This window comes from Erpetoichthys calabaricus, chromosome 3 (genome assembly GCF_900747795.2).
Source record: "Erpetoichthys calabaricus chromosome 3, fErpCal1.3, whole genome shotgun sequence".
In the NCBI taxonomy this organism is placed as follows: Eukaryota; Metazoa; Chordata; class Cladistia; order Polypteriformes; family Polypteridae; genus Erpetoichthys; species Erpetoichthys calabaricus.
Window position 1 is genome coordinate 159,921,014 of NC_041396.2, and position 16,602 is coordinate 159,937,615.

The following is a 16,602-nucleotide window of genomic DNA, read 5'->3' on the forward strand; positions in this document are numbered from 1 at the left end:
CTCTCAGATTCAGACCAAGAATGTTAAAATATATGTATATATTTATTTATTTGTTTGTTTATAGTTTGGTATGGTTTTGCTATGCATTGAGGAAGTGCCTGGCATTTCTGCTTCACTGAGCCACAAACCTTGTTTGATTCTTGGCCTAACCATTTTTTGTCCGGAGCTTGCATGTTTTTCTTGTTTTCATGTGAATGTTTCATGGCTTGTCTGGATTCCTCTTACAATTTTGGATAATTATAAAGTATTTATTCAATATATCTTATTTGGACATAAAAGAAAAAAATATTTAAAATCAGCAACTGGTATTGGATTTTGTAAGTTTTGGAAACATGATTTGTTCATTACTCTAATTTCCATTAATTTCCTAATATCACTTATCCACATGAATCATGGATGAGCAAAATCACTTAAACCACGTCAGTTTTGAGTCAGTAATCTGTGTATCATGCACATTTTAGACATGTAGGCAGAAAACGGTACCCAGCAAGTAACAGTCACAGGCCACCTAAAACAGATTAGATTTCAACATACATTTTCTGCATAATATATAGTAGTAAAATGCTGAACAAAATCAGATGATGGATGAATTAATGTTAGAAAATGTTCTTCATAATAGTCCTCTTCAGGTGACTACAAGAAATCTAAAACTGTTAACCCTCTCCACAGCATCCCTGCTAATGTGGATGGGAGTGTGTCATATAGTAAATATTTTTTCTCTTTCATCACCATTAATCACATTTGTCATGGTGGTTGTATCAGCAAATTTAAGATGGAATGGAGCTGTGTTTAGCCACACAGTCATAGCTGAAAGAGAATCAAACAGATGTCAAATGTTCAGTGGTATGTATGTCCCTAAAGAATCAGGCAGATGTCAAAAGTTCAGTGGTATGTATGTCACATTTTGAAGCAAAGGCTTAAATATCACAGCCGCAATCCACAAAGAATATTCATGCAATACTCTTTTCAGATACTACATACCTGACAGTAATCACTTCTATGGTGAGTAGATAATATTTGGCTCACCTTCTCCTTTAGGTTTACCTTTCTAAAGTTACCTACCGTGTGAGGAGGAGTGTGTTAAACATCTTCTTCAGAAGACTTGAAGTCAATAAAATCAGCTAGACTCACCAAACCATCAACTTTCATCGTGCACACCTATTTCTAGATGTCTTCTTATATCCTACAGGTTATATTATTCTATACTATTGTTCCTCATTCATGGTTTCCACAATTAAAACAGAAACAAGACATGGCAGCATATACTTAACCATTTTAGCTCCTAATTTTCATTAACTGGACATTAGTTCTTCCTTAAAATCAAACAAAATTAACCCCATTGATTCCACAACCTAGCAGCCTCACACACTCCAACAGAAGCACTGTTTCACTTTGGGTATCCCTCTATTTCAGCCTGTTAAGTCAACTTACTAACGTCATTTATTACATTTATTTTACACATATCACCATTACTCTTTCATAATGGATGGACATATGGGCACAGTCTGTCAGACCTGAAAACTAAAAATACTTTTATATTGTTTGGTTGCTGGCTGGATAGTCATTTTTTCATCTAGACTGGAAGGGGTTAGAACCTTTTTCCTTTCTAAAAAATGTTGTAGTACTGTCACTACAAAGTTAAAAGAAAGCACCAAAGTGTCATAACAAAAGAAGAAGAACCAAGCTGAAGGTTAGATGGTTAGAAGATTAAAAACAGTCAGAAACTTTCTAATCGTCTTACTCATTCATGAACTGCAAATCCCAACCCTGAATATTCTCTTGGCAGAGGGGGTCCTACCTCTAACTAAGTCTAAAGCCAACACATCCATTTTAACCAAACAAAATATCTATTTCAATTTTTTTTTTATTTTTGCATTAAAGGACTTGTTTAATACAAGATACTGAGATACTTTTCACAGCATATGCTTTTCAATAAAAAGGAGCATGTAACACAGTGTTTTTCTATTTTAAGATATTTGTTAGTTTTAGTTTTTATTTAGTTTCTGATTTTATTTTTTACTTAGTTTTAGGTTTTTTTTTTGCCATTTTCAAATTTTAGTTTATATTTAGTTTTTTGTTCTTTTTTTAGTTTTTATTTAGTTTTAGTTTTTTGCCATTTTCTAATTTTAGTTCTTTTTTTTGTTTTTATTAACTTCTTGTTGCACCATAAATGTCAACATGGACACAGTTCTGCTAGTGTAAAACACAGTTTTCTTTATAGTTGTTTAGGTCATATTGTACCTATCAACTTAATACATACAATTTTACTGTCTGTTACAGAACTCCATTTTCTCCTGATAATTTGACAGTTCAAGGCTTCCAGTATAATCAAAAAATGCAAGAATCAAATAACAAGTGTGCTCTGATGTCATTTGTTATGTTAACCTGAAACGAGATTAAGCAAATTATCTGATTCCAAAAACACTTTCTTTTTTATTTTTGAGATCCCCTTTGTGAGCAGTTAAGAACACCACTCATATACAGTAAGTGCTTATTTTATATTTATTTTTGATATCACCTAATACAAACTTTGGCATCTACCCTTTTCCAAACTTAGGAAATTTATTTTTGCAGGAAATTTTTACTATGCTTATTTTTTGAAATACTATTGAAGTCACTACTTGAACTGTGTTAATAGGTATAATAGTAGTAAGAGATGAAAGATTTTTAATGTATCTGCTGCACTTCTACAAGCTTACAATTTACATAAAATACTTAACATCTGTTATAACAACATCTCAGACCATTCACTTAATAAGAAATGTGCAAAAAGTGGGGAGCCTGCTATGAGCCTAAACTGGGTTTGTGTAATTTAACAACATGTGTAGGAATAAACAGATTTTGGAAATTGAGAGTGCTAAATGGTACACTTCTAAAACAATATCTTACGAACACTCAGTCCACATACACATGGGGAGAACATGCAGACTCCATACAGACACTGACCAGACTAACAATCACACCTGAGCCCATGGCACTGTGTAATAATAATAATCATAATAATAATAAGCAGGGTGACAGGAAGGCTGGAGCCTACCCCAGTAAGCATAGGGTGCAAGTAAGGAACAGTCTCTGGAGCATTCATTGCTAAATAAATGTGCTTGATTTCTAACTTTACTCTTGTTGTGATGTGAAATTTTACATACAATTTAATAAATATTTTGTATGTTTTTATTTCTAACTTAGGAAAAGCAATGTAATATTAGTGTTACATTAGTGAGAAGCATTCATGTTTACCCTCCCCTTTTAGGAATGCGTCTCTATGAATTCTACGATAGGGTTTGGGTGGGGAGAGTGCCTCAAACCAGTTTGGCAAGTGTTTCTCTGCTAAAGTCTCTTTCTCAACCCCCACAAAAAGCCAGACTGCCTAACTGCCAAGCTTTACCTTAACATATGGTTTGGGGGGCAGGAGTGAAGGTGTTCTATTCCCCCATTGGTCTGAATTATGGCTGTTTGGAACTGACTTGTATCAGAAGCCTTTAAGTACCATGACGTCCTATTGGCTCTAGGGGTTGGACAGAAAACCTATACATTTGCTTGCTTACCTCACACTCTCTTACCAAATTGATGAAAGACCATGAACTAATAAGGACAACACAATGAAGAGCACAGCTCGACATCCATATTGAGACAGGCATGCGGCCTGTTCTAAAGAAAGCTGACCACCAATGATGCCTTAACTAGAGACATTTTTAAGTAACTAACAAGTCTGTGTGCTGCCTGAAACTACACATCACCATTTATCAGGTTGTATGGTTGCCAATATTCAAATGTACTTTGTATATTGTTATTATCTATGAATATTATCAAAAATACATTGTTTAAATTGTAACTTAACTCCTGCTTGTCTTTTACTACACCTAATTGCCTGAGGTTATACATATAGAAAGGAAGGTGGGGAGAAGTTACAGTATATGGTACAGTATCTTATAAACAGTGGTAAGTCTGTGAGATTTGGGGCATTCTGATAAAGGCTACATATTAATAATAAAATATGGGAAAGTAGAGTAAAATATTACTCTGCCAACTCTACTGTACTTTACTCTAACAACTCTCATTTGGTGTGTGTGTGTGTCTCTGTTTGTACTTCTTTGTGCTCAGTAAAGTATTATTCTTGATATTTTAGTGAACTTGCAACATTCACATGCAGCTTAGCTCAATATCCTACCTTATTATGTTTTCCTTCTTCTACTACTTCTTTTACAATATTATTATTACTCAGTGGTGCAGTTTAGTGTTTTAACTACAAAATCTCATCATGAGTTCCAATTTGTGGCTCGCATTGTCATGAAGTTGTGAAGTCAATTGATTCTCAAATGTGAAATATCACTCCTTGCTGGGAGTGCATGTAGGATCCTTTGTAAATACTTCTTATGTTCTACTTTAAGGTACAGAAATACAAAATTGAGAGATAATTAATAAAATATTACCTCCTGTTACACACATGCACATGATAGGCAGCTAAAGGGCTTGAATAAGGGCAATTCCGAGTCAGACTGGGATGTAGCAGAGTGTACTGATTCTTTTTCTCACTTTCCTGCAGACCATCCACGGGAGATTCCACCTGGCCCTGTTGACATTATTTCCAGGTCCAAGCCTATGGAGGAAGACCTTGTCGGCTCAGGCCCCTTTGATATCACATCCAGGCTTGAGCCTATAGCTAAAGACCCTTCTATGCCCGACCCCTCTGACTTCACTTCCTGTCTTTTCCTTTAAAACCCTCCACCTTTTCCTTATTCCCTCAGTTCTGTTTTGGACTCGGTTTTGTGCACATCAGTGCTATCATTTACTTACAATTTGCAGCCAGGAAACTAAATATACAGGTGGCTGCCCCAAACCTTGCTATGGCTCTTTGTGGAGTTTGTGACACTCCTTACAATAAACAAATTTAAAAAAATCAGGATTAAAAACATAATATGAAAAATTATCTTTTAACAACAACCAAACCAAGGAAAAAATCAAAAATGTAACCCTGGCTGAAACAGAATAGTTGAGGTAACAAGGAGGCAGCTGTGGTAAAACCAACATTTAGGCATTGACTATCATGGCTGAACAATGTGATCCTCACAGGTAGAGCAAATGCAAAATGTCAAGGGCAACGTGAAAGCTGAAAGACACCTTGAAGGAGTGGGGCCCAGACTATAATACTTGGACTATAATACATTTACTAAAAATAAAAACATCATCATCAACACAATGCAGTCTTACTACTAAACATCTACTGAGTACTTCAGGGTAGAAAGATTTGTTCATTTTTAAGATTTATTGTTCTGTCTACCTCCATACTCCTCAAGCTAGGGAAAATATTTTGCATTTTAAACAGCTCAGCATTCTAACATAGCCTGACTTGGAACAGTATACAAATTTCTTGTGTTCTTATGATTATTCTTTTAACATATTCTCTGCTGTAATCATCCATAATCTTCTAAATATGTCTACAGCTCAGAGGCAAAATCCTACAAACCAGCAGTTGAGCTACCGTATATTTAGTGAATTTACACTGAACATTTCACAATGGAAATGTAATTTTTAATTATCTAACATTGTAAGTGATGCATCAGTAGATCAGCAAATTAATTTGTCCAAATATTTTAGATGCTAATTCTCTGAAATGTATTAAATTGCTTCAATGTAATCAGCATATAGATGTTTATAATAATGGAATATTCAAACGATAGCCTACAGTATATAACTGTTAGCCCCAGTCAGATAATAAAAGGTCGACAGGAAAACTAAGCTATAAGGTAAATTAAAGCATCATACTTATCCTCTTTTTAACTAACCCAGCCACAGGGGATGTACAAACCAGTGTGTCTGTTCATGCCGGTCCCAAGCCCAGATAAATGGGGAGGGTTACGTCATGAAGGGCATCCGGTGTGAAATTTTGCCAGATCAACATGTGGACAACAATACAGATTTCCATACCGGAGCAGTCGAGCCCCGGGTTAACAACAACTGCCACCAGTACTGTTAGCCAACAGGGTGCTGGTGGAAATTGGGCTACTGTTGGCAGAAGAAGGAGAAGAAGGGGGGGGGGGGAACGTGTCTGGAGGAAAGAGGAGAGGAGGAATGTAAAGAGAGTGGAACTGAGGGTACAAACTTTGAATGTTGGCAGTATGACTGGTAAGGGCAGAGGGTTAGCCGATATGATGGAGAGAAGGAAGGTTGATATATTGTGTGTGCAGGAAACTAAATGGAAGGGGAGTATGGCCAGGTGGATCTGAGGTGGATTCAAATTGTTCTGTCATGGTGTGGATGAGAGGAGAAATGGAGTAGGATTATTCTGAAGGAACAGTATGTCAAGAGTGTTTTGGAGGTGAAAAGAGTGTCAGACAGAGTAATGATTATGAAGCTGGAAACTAAAGAGGTGATGATGAATGTTGTTAGTGTATATGCCGCGCAAGTTGGGTTGTGTGATGGATGAGAAAGAAGATTTCTGGAGTGAGTTGAATGAAGTGATGAACAGTGTACCCAAGGGACAGAAAGTGGTGATTTGAGCAGATTTAAATGGAAATGCTGGTGAAGGGAACAGAAGAGACGAGGAGGTGATGGGTAGGTATGGTGTCAAGCAGAGGAATGAAGAAGGTCAGATGATAGTGGATTTTGCAAAAAGGATGGGCATGGCTGTGGTGAATATATATTTCAAGAAGAGGGAGGAACATAGAGTGATGTACAAGAGTGGAGGAGGATGCGCACAGGTAGATTATATCCTATGCAGAAGAGTTAATCTGAAGGAGGCTAAAGACTGCAAAGTGGTGGAAGGGAAAGTGTAGTTAGACAGCATAGGATGGTGGTCTGTGGGATGACGTTGGAGATCAAGAAAAGGAAAGTGAAGGCAGAGCCAAGGATCAAATGGTGGAAGTTGAAAAAGGAAGGCTGCAAGGTTGAGTTTAGGGAGGTAGTAAGACATGCACTGGGTGGCAATGCAGAGCTACCAGACAGCTGGGTAACTGCTGCAGAAGTAGTAAGGGTGACAGCAAGAAGGGAGCTTGGCATGACATCTGGACAGAGGAAGGAGGAAAAGGGAACCTGGTGGTGGAATGGGGAAGTACAGGAGAGTATACAGAGGAAGAGGACAGCGAAAAAGAAGTGGACTAGTGAGAGAGATGCTGAAAGTAGACAAGAGTACAAGGAAATAAGGTGCAAGGTGAAGAGAGAGGTAGCAAAGGCAAAAGAAAAGGTGTATGACGAGTTGTATGAGAGTTTGGACACTAAGGAGGGAGAAAAGGACCTGTACCGATTGGCTAGACAGAGGGACCAAGCTGGGAAAGATGTACAGCTGGTTAGGGTCTTAAAGGGTAAAGATGGAAACATATTCACACGCAAGGAGGGTGTGTTGAGAAGATGGAAAGAGTACTTTGAGAGGCTAATGAATGAAGAGAATGAGAGAGAGAGAGAGAGAGAGAAGGTTGGATGATGAGGAGATAGTGAATCAGGAAGTGCAACAGATTAGCAAGGAGGAAGTAAGGACAGCTGTGAAGAGGATGAAGAATGGAAAGGCCGTTGGTCCAGATGACATACCTGTGGAAGCATGGAGGTGTTTAAGAGAGATGGCAGTGGAGTTTTTAATCAGATTGTTTAACGGAATCTTGAAAAGTGAGAGGATGCCTGAGGAGTGTAGAAGAAGTACTGGTACTGATTTTTAAGAATAAGGGGGATGTGCAGAGCTGTAGTAACTACAGGGGGATAAAATTGATTGGCCACAGCATGAAGTTATGGGAATAAGTAGTGGAAGCTAGGTTAAGAAGTGAGGTGATGATTAGTGAGTAGCAGTATGGTTTCATGCCAAGAAAGAGCACCACAGAGGCAATGTTTGCTCACAGGGTGTTGATGGAGAAGTACAGAGAAGGCCAGAAGGAGTTTCATTGTGTCTTTGTGGACCTGGAGAAAGCATATAACATAGTGCATCGAAAGGAGTTGAGGTATTATATGAGGAAGTCGGGAGTGGCAGAGAAGTATATAAGAGTAATATAGGATATGTACAAGGGAAGTGTGACAGTGGTGAGGTCTGTGGTAGGAGTGATGGATGCATTCAACGTGGAGGTGGGATTACATCAGGGATCAGCTCTGAGCCCTTTTTTATTTGCAATGGTGATGGACAGGTTGACAGACAGACAGGAGTCCCCTTGGACTATGATGTTTGCTGATGACATTGTTATCTGTAGGGATAGTAGGGAACAGGGTGAGGAGACCATCTGGAGTGGTGGAGATATGCTCTAGGGAGGAGAGGAATGAAGGTCAGTAGGAACAAGACAGAATACATGTGTGTGAATGAGAGGAAGGTCAGTGGAATGTGAGGATGCAGGGAGTAGATTTGGCGAAAGTGGTTGAGTTTAAGTACTTGGGATCAACAGTACAGAGTAACAGGGATTATGGAAGAGAGGTGAAAAGAGAGTGCAGGCAGGGTGGAATTGGTGGAGAAGAATGTCAGGAGTAATTTGTAACAGACAAGTTATCAGCAAGAGTGAAAGGGAGATCTACAGGATGGTAATGAGACCAGCTTTCTTATATGGGTTGGAGACGGTGGCACTGACCGAAAGCAGGAGACAGAGCAGGTGGAGGCAGAGTTAAAGATGCTAAGATTTGCATTGGGTGTTATGGGGATGGACAGGATTAAAAATTAGAGTGTCAGCTTAAGTTGGACAGTTGGGAGAAAAAGTCAGAGAGGCAAGATTGCATTGGTTTGGACATGTGCAGAGGAGAGATGCTGGGTATATTGGGAAAAGGATGTTAAAGATAGAGCTGTGAGGCAAGAGGAAAAGAAGATGGCCTAAGAGAAGGTTTATGGATATGGTGAGAGAGAACATGCAGGTGATGGGTATGACAGAGAAAGATGCACAGGACAGGAAGATATGGAACAAGATGGTCGACTGTGGCAACCCCTAACGGGAGTAGCCAAAAGAAGAAGATACGCAATGTTTTAAGTATCAAAACACAAATATAAGCCCATAATAAAAATATTATCACAAATGCACATCTGAGGACCACCTTGCTTGCACTGTTCAGCTATGCGGTACCACCATGGAGAGAAAGAGGAAGCTGTCACTATCTGTCTTATGAAAACCAACTGCTTATGCCACATCTTCTCTGCAAGCCCTGTCCCTTCCTGACCAGAGTATATAAAACTGGCCATCCCTGCTAGGTGGCATCTCAGTTGTGGTCCAAACTATATATAGAATGGAGTTAAGAGCTAGAATCCTCCTTTTTACTTCAAGCAATATTTTGTGTTTTGGAGCCCCTGTGCACCCATTGATTTTCTTAACACTAGAAACTTTCAGTTACAGCAATTAAATGGGGTGGCCTGGCTGGTAATCCCAACTATTTATGGTATTTATGGATGCAAAGCACTCTGATCCACAGTATGATTAAGAAGAATATGTTTGTTTTTCAAACATCATAGTTTTATGTCCTTATCCTCTTATGCAGTTTTGCATCTGGGCGTTCCCCTGCTTTTTGTATCCTTAGTCCTCAGCATTTCCAGCAGTAATAGCCATTAGAAACACTAGTATTGTCTTAGCTATATTTTTAAATTAGTTGAACGGGTATCTTAATAACAAAAAGTATTAATTTCCATCAAAAACTTTAACATTTCTGTTTGACTGGCTGTGTAGTCACTAACATTATGCCTTTGAATGGAGAAGGACACAAAAGAAGAAAAAGAAGCCTGATGCCACCTCCATTCTGAATATAAGCCATACCCCTTCTCATCTGCTCCTACAAAAGTAACACCTCCACTGGAACGGGGTGTTCAGCTCATAAACATGAGCATCAACATTACAGAGAGAAACCTGCCTAATGTCAGGAGGACAACAAACCTTCCATTTTTGTTTTTGTTTTTTCTTGCCTTTCAGCAATTAAACTGAGGATTCCAACACCCCTCACATCTCTTTTCTCTTTGTATTTACAGCTGTTAAACAATCCAGTGAGAATAAAGCAACTGGCAATCTCACAAATCTCAAGTTTTGTTGAAATAAACATTAAATGAGCATTTAAATAAGAAAAGCTAAATGTTCTTCTTATTCATGAAAATGTAACATTGGGGTGGTAACTTTGCAATCTTTTCTGCTTATCTTTTACCTACTGTATGTTTAGCTTCAAAGTGTTACAAAGCTTCTGCGTTAGTGTGAAAACGGGTAAATGAATATGAGCTTAGGTTACTTATTGTTATTTTTTTTTCTTGAATCATTGAATAGAGCTGGGAAACAACTAACCGCTGAAAACAAACATCTGATATTTTACACAGACTGTTTTACCTAAAGACTGATCAAAAAAGTAAACACTAATGAAATCCGTAAGATTACAGTCAGTTTGATCATTTTGTATTTTGAATAGCACCTCTCACAATAAGTACTGTCACAAAGCAATTAAGAATTACATTTTTGTAGAAGACTCGAAGCATCAAATAAAAGTTGTTATACAAAGCTAAGAAGTCCCAGAATCTGATAGTATTATCTACTATGTAACACCCACTACAATGAGCGTAAAGCTTAAATTGAAGATTTGAAGAGAAAAGTGAGCAGCTTACTGTGCTGAAATAACTCAACTTATGGGTTTAGAGTTGGCTGGGATGTGGTCGGAGAAAAGGCAGCAAAACAATGTAGAGCTGATAAGAGCTTCCAGATAAGGCAGTTAAGCACTTCACTATTTTTGTAGTTATTTTCAAAATGTCCCAAATACAGCACAGGAACTATCTGTGACATATTGGCTGCTGTTTCCAAAGAATGCTCTAGGAAATATCCTTGTGATGTTAACAACCAAAGCTTATGTTGGTGTCCTACACCTGCAGTTTAATTCTAATTGATTTTAAACTGTGAGACCTGAAATCTAAGCACTGCACCACCTTGCATCTGTACTCAGTGGTGTAGTCCAAGGCCGCACATTTTTTGGGGTGGCATTATTGGCCAAATGGCTCAGTACAATTCGTGTGTAAGCAGGAGGGTTCAGAAAAATTATCTGATTTTTATCCACAAATGCTTCAAAAATAATTTTCAGGCTGTCCTTCTGTGACAACATCAGACACAGCAGTTGAAATTTATGAGGCAATAGCATAAATAAACATAAACATTACACCGATAATAAACAATTTATAATTTCATTTCGTTATCAGTCCGAATGCGTTCTTACTCTGTGCAGAAAACATCCCCACCTATCACTTGTACACTACACTGGTTCTGTTTTTCGCAGCGTAATTATATTAAACTAATAATTAGAACATGGCTTATCAGTGAAATATTATTGCTGTTTCTTTATATATGAATAAATCTATGTAAATTTTGTCTTAATTTTTCTCTATACATCATTTTAATTTTCTGTTTAAATAGGTTAACATATTCAGATATGTTGGAGGGCAGCAAATCGAAGGTGTTAGATTATTGCATTTGTTACAGCAATTTTAAATCATCCTGTTATCCTGGAAAATTCAAAATGTGTCCTAAAGTAAGGGGAATGGATGGAGGATTTTTTTAAAAAACATGACAAGGTGACATACGTTTGTTTCTATTCCCTGTATGATTATTGTGGTGGTAATACACACTTCTCAAAGAACTGGAACCAAGCTAACATTCATCAGTGTAACAGTTTTATTGGAGGAATATATGAAGGAGCCATAGAAGGTTGACAGGCCTTTCTGATTAATTATACAATGTTTACTTTTTATTGATTATGGTAAGCACGATATATGCTTATGTTTTATGTATATACAGTATATATACAGTGTATATATATATTTATATATATATATAGTGTATATATATATATATATATATATATATATATATATATATATATATATATATATAGAGCACCCGCCACAATTATTGGCACCCCTGGTTAAGATGTGTTCTTAAGCTTCTAATAAATTATTTTTTTCCCCAAAAAATATAGGCTCACAACACAAAAAAAAGAAAAAATCCAACCTTTAATTGAAGAGCATTTATTCATTTAGGAACAAAATCCCACATTAAGAAATACATTTTTACATGAAATCATGTGTGCCATGGGCACCCCTAACAATTCCTATAAAATAAATGTAATTGAAGCATTTTTGTAATTTCTAGTTTAGTTTTTAAAGTTGATCAGGTTAAATTGGAACTTTTAATTAGTAATTAATGACTCCCTGTGTCTCTGGGGTATAAATATGATGTGACACAGAGTCCTATTGCTCTTAGCCACTCTTCAACATGGGAAAGACAAGAGAACATGCCGTTCAAGTAAGGCAGATGTGTGTCGACCTTCATAAGTCTGGCTACAAGAAAATAGCTACTCACCTAAACCTGCCTGTATCTACAGTCAGAGGAATAATAAAGAAATGTTAAACAACGGGAACAGTGACAAATAAGGCTGGACGAGGACCCAAGTTTATCTTGCCACCACGCACAGTGAAGAGGATGGTAAGAGAAGTAAAACATTCTACAAAGCTCACTGTTAGAGAACTGCACCAAAGAGTGGTATCTTGGGGTCACAAAGTCTCCATGACAACCATAAGACGCTATCTCCATGCCAACAAGCTGTTTGGGAGACATGCAAGGAAAAAGCCTTTTCTCACCTCCAATCACAAACGTAAACGTCTAGAGTTCACTAAGCGGTACTGGGGCTTCAACTGGGACCATGTGCTTTGGTCAGATGAGACTAAAATTGAGCTTTTTGGCAACAAACATTCTAAGTGGGTCTGGCATGAATCCAAGAATGAGTATGCGGAAAAGCACCTCATGCCCAGTGTAAAGTATAGTGGAAGATCTGTGATTTTGTGGGGCTGTTTCTCTTACAAAGGATCTGGGAACCTTATTACGGTGCAGGGCATCATGAACTCCTTGAAATACCAGGACATTTTAAATCAAAATCTGGTGGCCTCTGCCAGAAGCTGAAGATGAGTTGTCATTGGGTCTTCCAGCAGGATAATGAGCCTAAACATATGGCAAAATCTACACAAAAATTTGTCAGAAAACACAAAATCAAGCTCCTTCCATGGCCATCTCAGTCCCCAGACCTCAACCCCATTGAAAACCTGTGGGGTGAGCTGAAGTGGAGAGTGCATAAGAAAGGACCCAGGACTCTGGACGATCTAGAAAGACTGTGCAAAGAGGAATGGTCAAAAATCCCTGTCTCTGTATTCTCCAACCTTGTGAAATGTTATAGGAGAAGATTAAGTGCTGTCTTGTTGGCAAAAGGGGGTTGTACGAAATATTAACAGCAAGGGTGCCAATAATTGAGGCACACATAATTTCATGTAAAAAATGTATTTCTTAATGTGGATTTTTTTTCCCCAATGAATAAATGTACTTCAATTAAAGGTTGGATTTTTCTCTTTTTTGTGTTGAGAGCCTTTATTTTTTGGGAAAAAAAAACAATTTATTAGAAGCCTCAGAACACATCTTAACCAGGGGTGCCAATAATTGTGGAGGGCGCTAAAGGGCTTGAGTACATGTGATTCCATGCTGGACAAGGGGATGGCGAGATGCACTAATTCTGCCTCTCGATCTTTTGCAGACCATTCTAGGGAAATCCTGTCCTGCTCTGGGGCAGCCAATGGTGTCACTTCCGGTTCCGGTCCTGATGACATCACTTCCTCCACTGGCCTTTAAAGCTGCCATCTTGTGTATAAAGAATCAGTTCTGTTTTGGACTCTGTTGTGTGAACATGTCTGTGCTAAGAAATCAGTTTTGCAGCTGGGAACAATTATACAGGTGGCTGCCCCAAATCTTCTCAGCGTCTCATGGTCATTTTTGTGACAATATATACAGTGGCAGATGGCCGGCTGCTCAACCCGGCCGGGACACCCAAAGAAGAAAAGGATGGGGGAAGGTAGCTACTCTGGGACACTGCCTTCCCCAAGACACCAGATGGCAAGTTCCAGGCAGCATAGCAGTTACCCAGATTCGCGCAGAACACCATGGGATTTGGAGTTCAGCTTCTCAGCCCTGTTGGATACCATGGGTGCCGCCAGGAGACGATGCCAGAGGACCTGGGGACTCGTATTTTTTCCATACCCCGGAAGTATTATTGAGTCACAGGGACGGAAGCCCCGAAGTACTTCTGGGCTGAAGAAGAAAGCAAGTTCACCATCTGAAGTGCTGGCAAGTTACATGAACGGAAGAGGAGAAGCACTTCCGGGACAAGGACTATATAAAGGACTGCTGGAGACCCAGCAAGTGAGCCGGAGTTGGGAGGTAGTAGGACAGAGCTTGCTGGGAGGAGGAGTGGAGGAGAGATTTGTGTGCTTTATTGTAATTATTGTTATTATTATTGTTACTTGCCTGTTTATGATGGTGGAGGTGCTTTTGGGCACTAAATTATCAAGAAGAATAATTAAATACCTTCTTCATAATTTTACCTTGGGTTCAGTGTGTCTGTCTGTTGGGTTGAAAGGGGCAACAGCGACCTCTAGCGTCTTACAATACACACACACACACACACATATACATATTTTCACAGATGAGATCAGGTTCACCCTGAGCACATGTGACAGATGTGAAAGGGTCTGGAGAAGCCATGGAGAACGTTATGCTGTCTGTAACATCGTTCAGCATGACCAGTCTGATAGTGGGTCAGTGATGGTTTGGGGAGGCATATCCATGGAGGGACGCACAGACCTCTACAGGCTAGACAACGGCACCTTGACTGCCATTAGGTATCAGGATGAAATCCTTGGACCCATTGTCAGACCCTATGCTGGTGCAGTGGGTCCTGGTTTCCTCCTGGTACACAACAATGCTTGGCCTCATGTGGCGAGAGCATGCAGGCAGTTCCTGGAGGATGAAGGAATTGATACCATTGACTGGCCCCAATGCTTGCCTGACCTAAATCCAATAGAACACCTCTGGGACATTATGTTTCGGTCCATCCGACCACGCCAGGTTTCACCTCAGACTGTCCAGGAGCACAGTGATGCCCTGGTCCATATCTGGGAGGAGATCCCCCAGGACACCATCCGTTGTCTCTTTAGCAGCATGCCCCGTTGTCAGGCATGCATACAGGCACATTTGGGCCATACAAACTACTGAGTACGATTTTGAGTTGCTGCAATGAAATTTTGGCAAAGTGGACTAGCCTGCTGCATCATTTTTTCACTTTGATTTTCGGGGTGTCTTTGAATTCAGCCCTCTTTAGGTTGATAATTTTCATTTCCATCAAACGATGTGGCATTCTTTCATTCCTATATATATATATTTATAACTTATCTATTAGAAACTACTGCAGACATATTTTAAACAATGTTCTTCTAAAATAAGGAACAATCTTATTTGCAGCTTACCCTAGTTATGACCTGAAGTTCTTATCTTTTCATAGCAGACTGTTGTGTAAGCTCTTTAAGCAATAACAACCATCCCAGAAGGATTGCTCACTTCTTAAAATAATGTCTTGACATGACTTTGGTTACCTTTAGCTAAAGTAGTCAGGCCTAAAATCAAAGAAAAAACAACTTTCCTCTGTCATTATTTAGAAAGTAAGCCACATATTTTGTCCAGCTGATGACAGCATAAGAAAATGTCAAAACTGTTATTATATCGGATTACCAGTATTATTAGTTAAGTCATTAGTAACATGTTATCATTTTCCATTAGGGAAATTCATATTTAAAAAAACACCCATAGAATCCCATTAAACTTGCAAGATATTTTGAAATATGTTATGTTACTTAATCAGTCACATGCATTACCAAGGAGTTTTCATAGTATATAAATACTGCTGTATGTTTGTGTAGGACACATTGTCAATGTTATTGCAATACAGATTCTTATTTTTCTGCTGTGACAGTCTGTTAATATGGTAAGCTGAATCAAAGCTACTTTGTTTTTATTTTGAAGTGTTTAACTTTTCTAATTGATTATATACTGTACCTAACATTGCTTTTTGAATCTCAATTGCAGTTTTCTACTTTTCATAAAATGTCCTGACAAATAAGCAGAAGCTGGGAACTACTTACATTGCCTACTTAAATATTTTTACAAAATTCAAAATATTTTACAAAAACCTAAACCTGCTTTATTTAGTTTTGATGTTTGCTATGGTTTTAAAAACTTTTTTTTAAAAAGTGGCATCTGTTTCCTATTATTACGCTATTCAAAAACTGAAAAGTAATACAGTTACATCTTATAATTTAATGTTTTTTACAACTACAAAAGCACAATTATTATAATAATTTTTTGAAATATTTTCTCTAGATATCCATCATTAGTCTGACTGGAATAATAGCTACTTTTCTGCAGATTTCCACTGCTCAGGATGGTCTGGTAACTAAGCCAAATTAATTTCTTTTGAAATAGACATATTTTGCCAGAAAATACATGATGCATAAGAAGTTACTATAGTTTATGTCTTGAATATTTAATATGAGGGTTGTGTGCAGGTACAGTGATTAGCATTGCTGCATCAAATGTCCAGAATCAAAGCCTGCCTTGGCCACAGTCTGTCTAGAGTCTGCATGTTCATCTCATGTCTTGGTGGGTTTTTTCCTGGTATTCCATTTTCCCCAAAAATTCCAAAAGACATGCAGATTAGATTAACTGGGGATTCTAAACTGCCCTTTGAGTTTTTAGTGATAATTTCAGAAATGGTTCTGGCTTGGTAACCCTGCTTTAAAAGAAGTGGGCATGAAAAATTAAT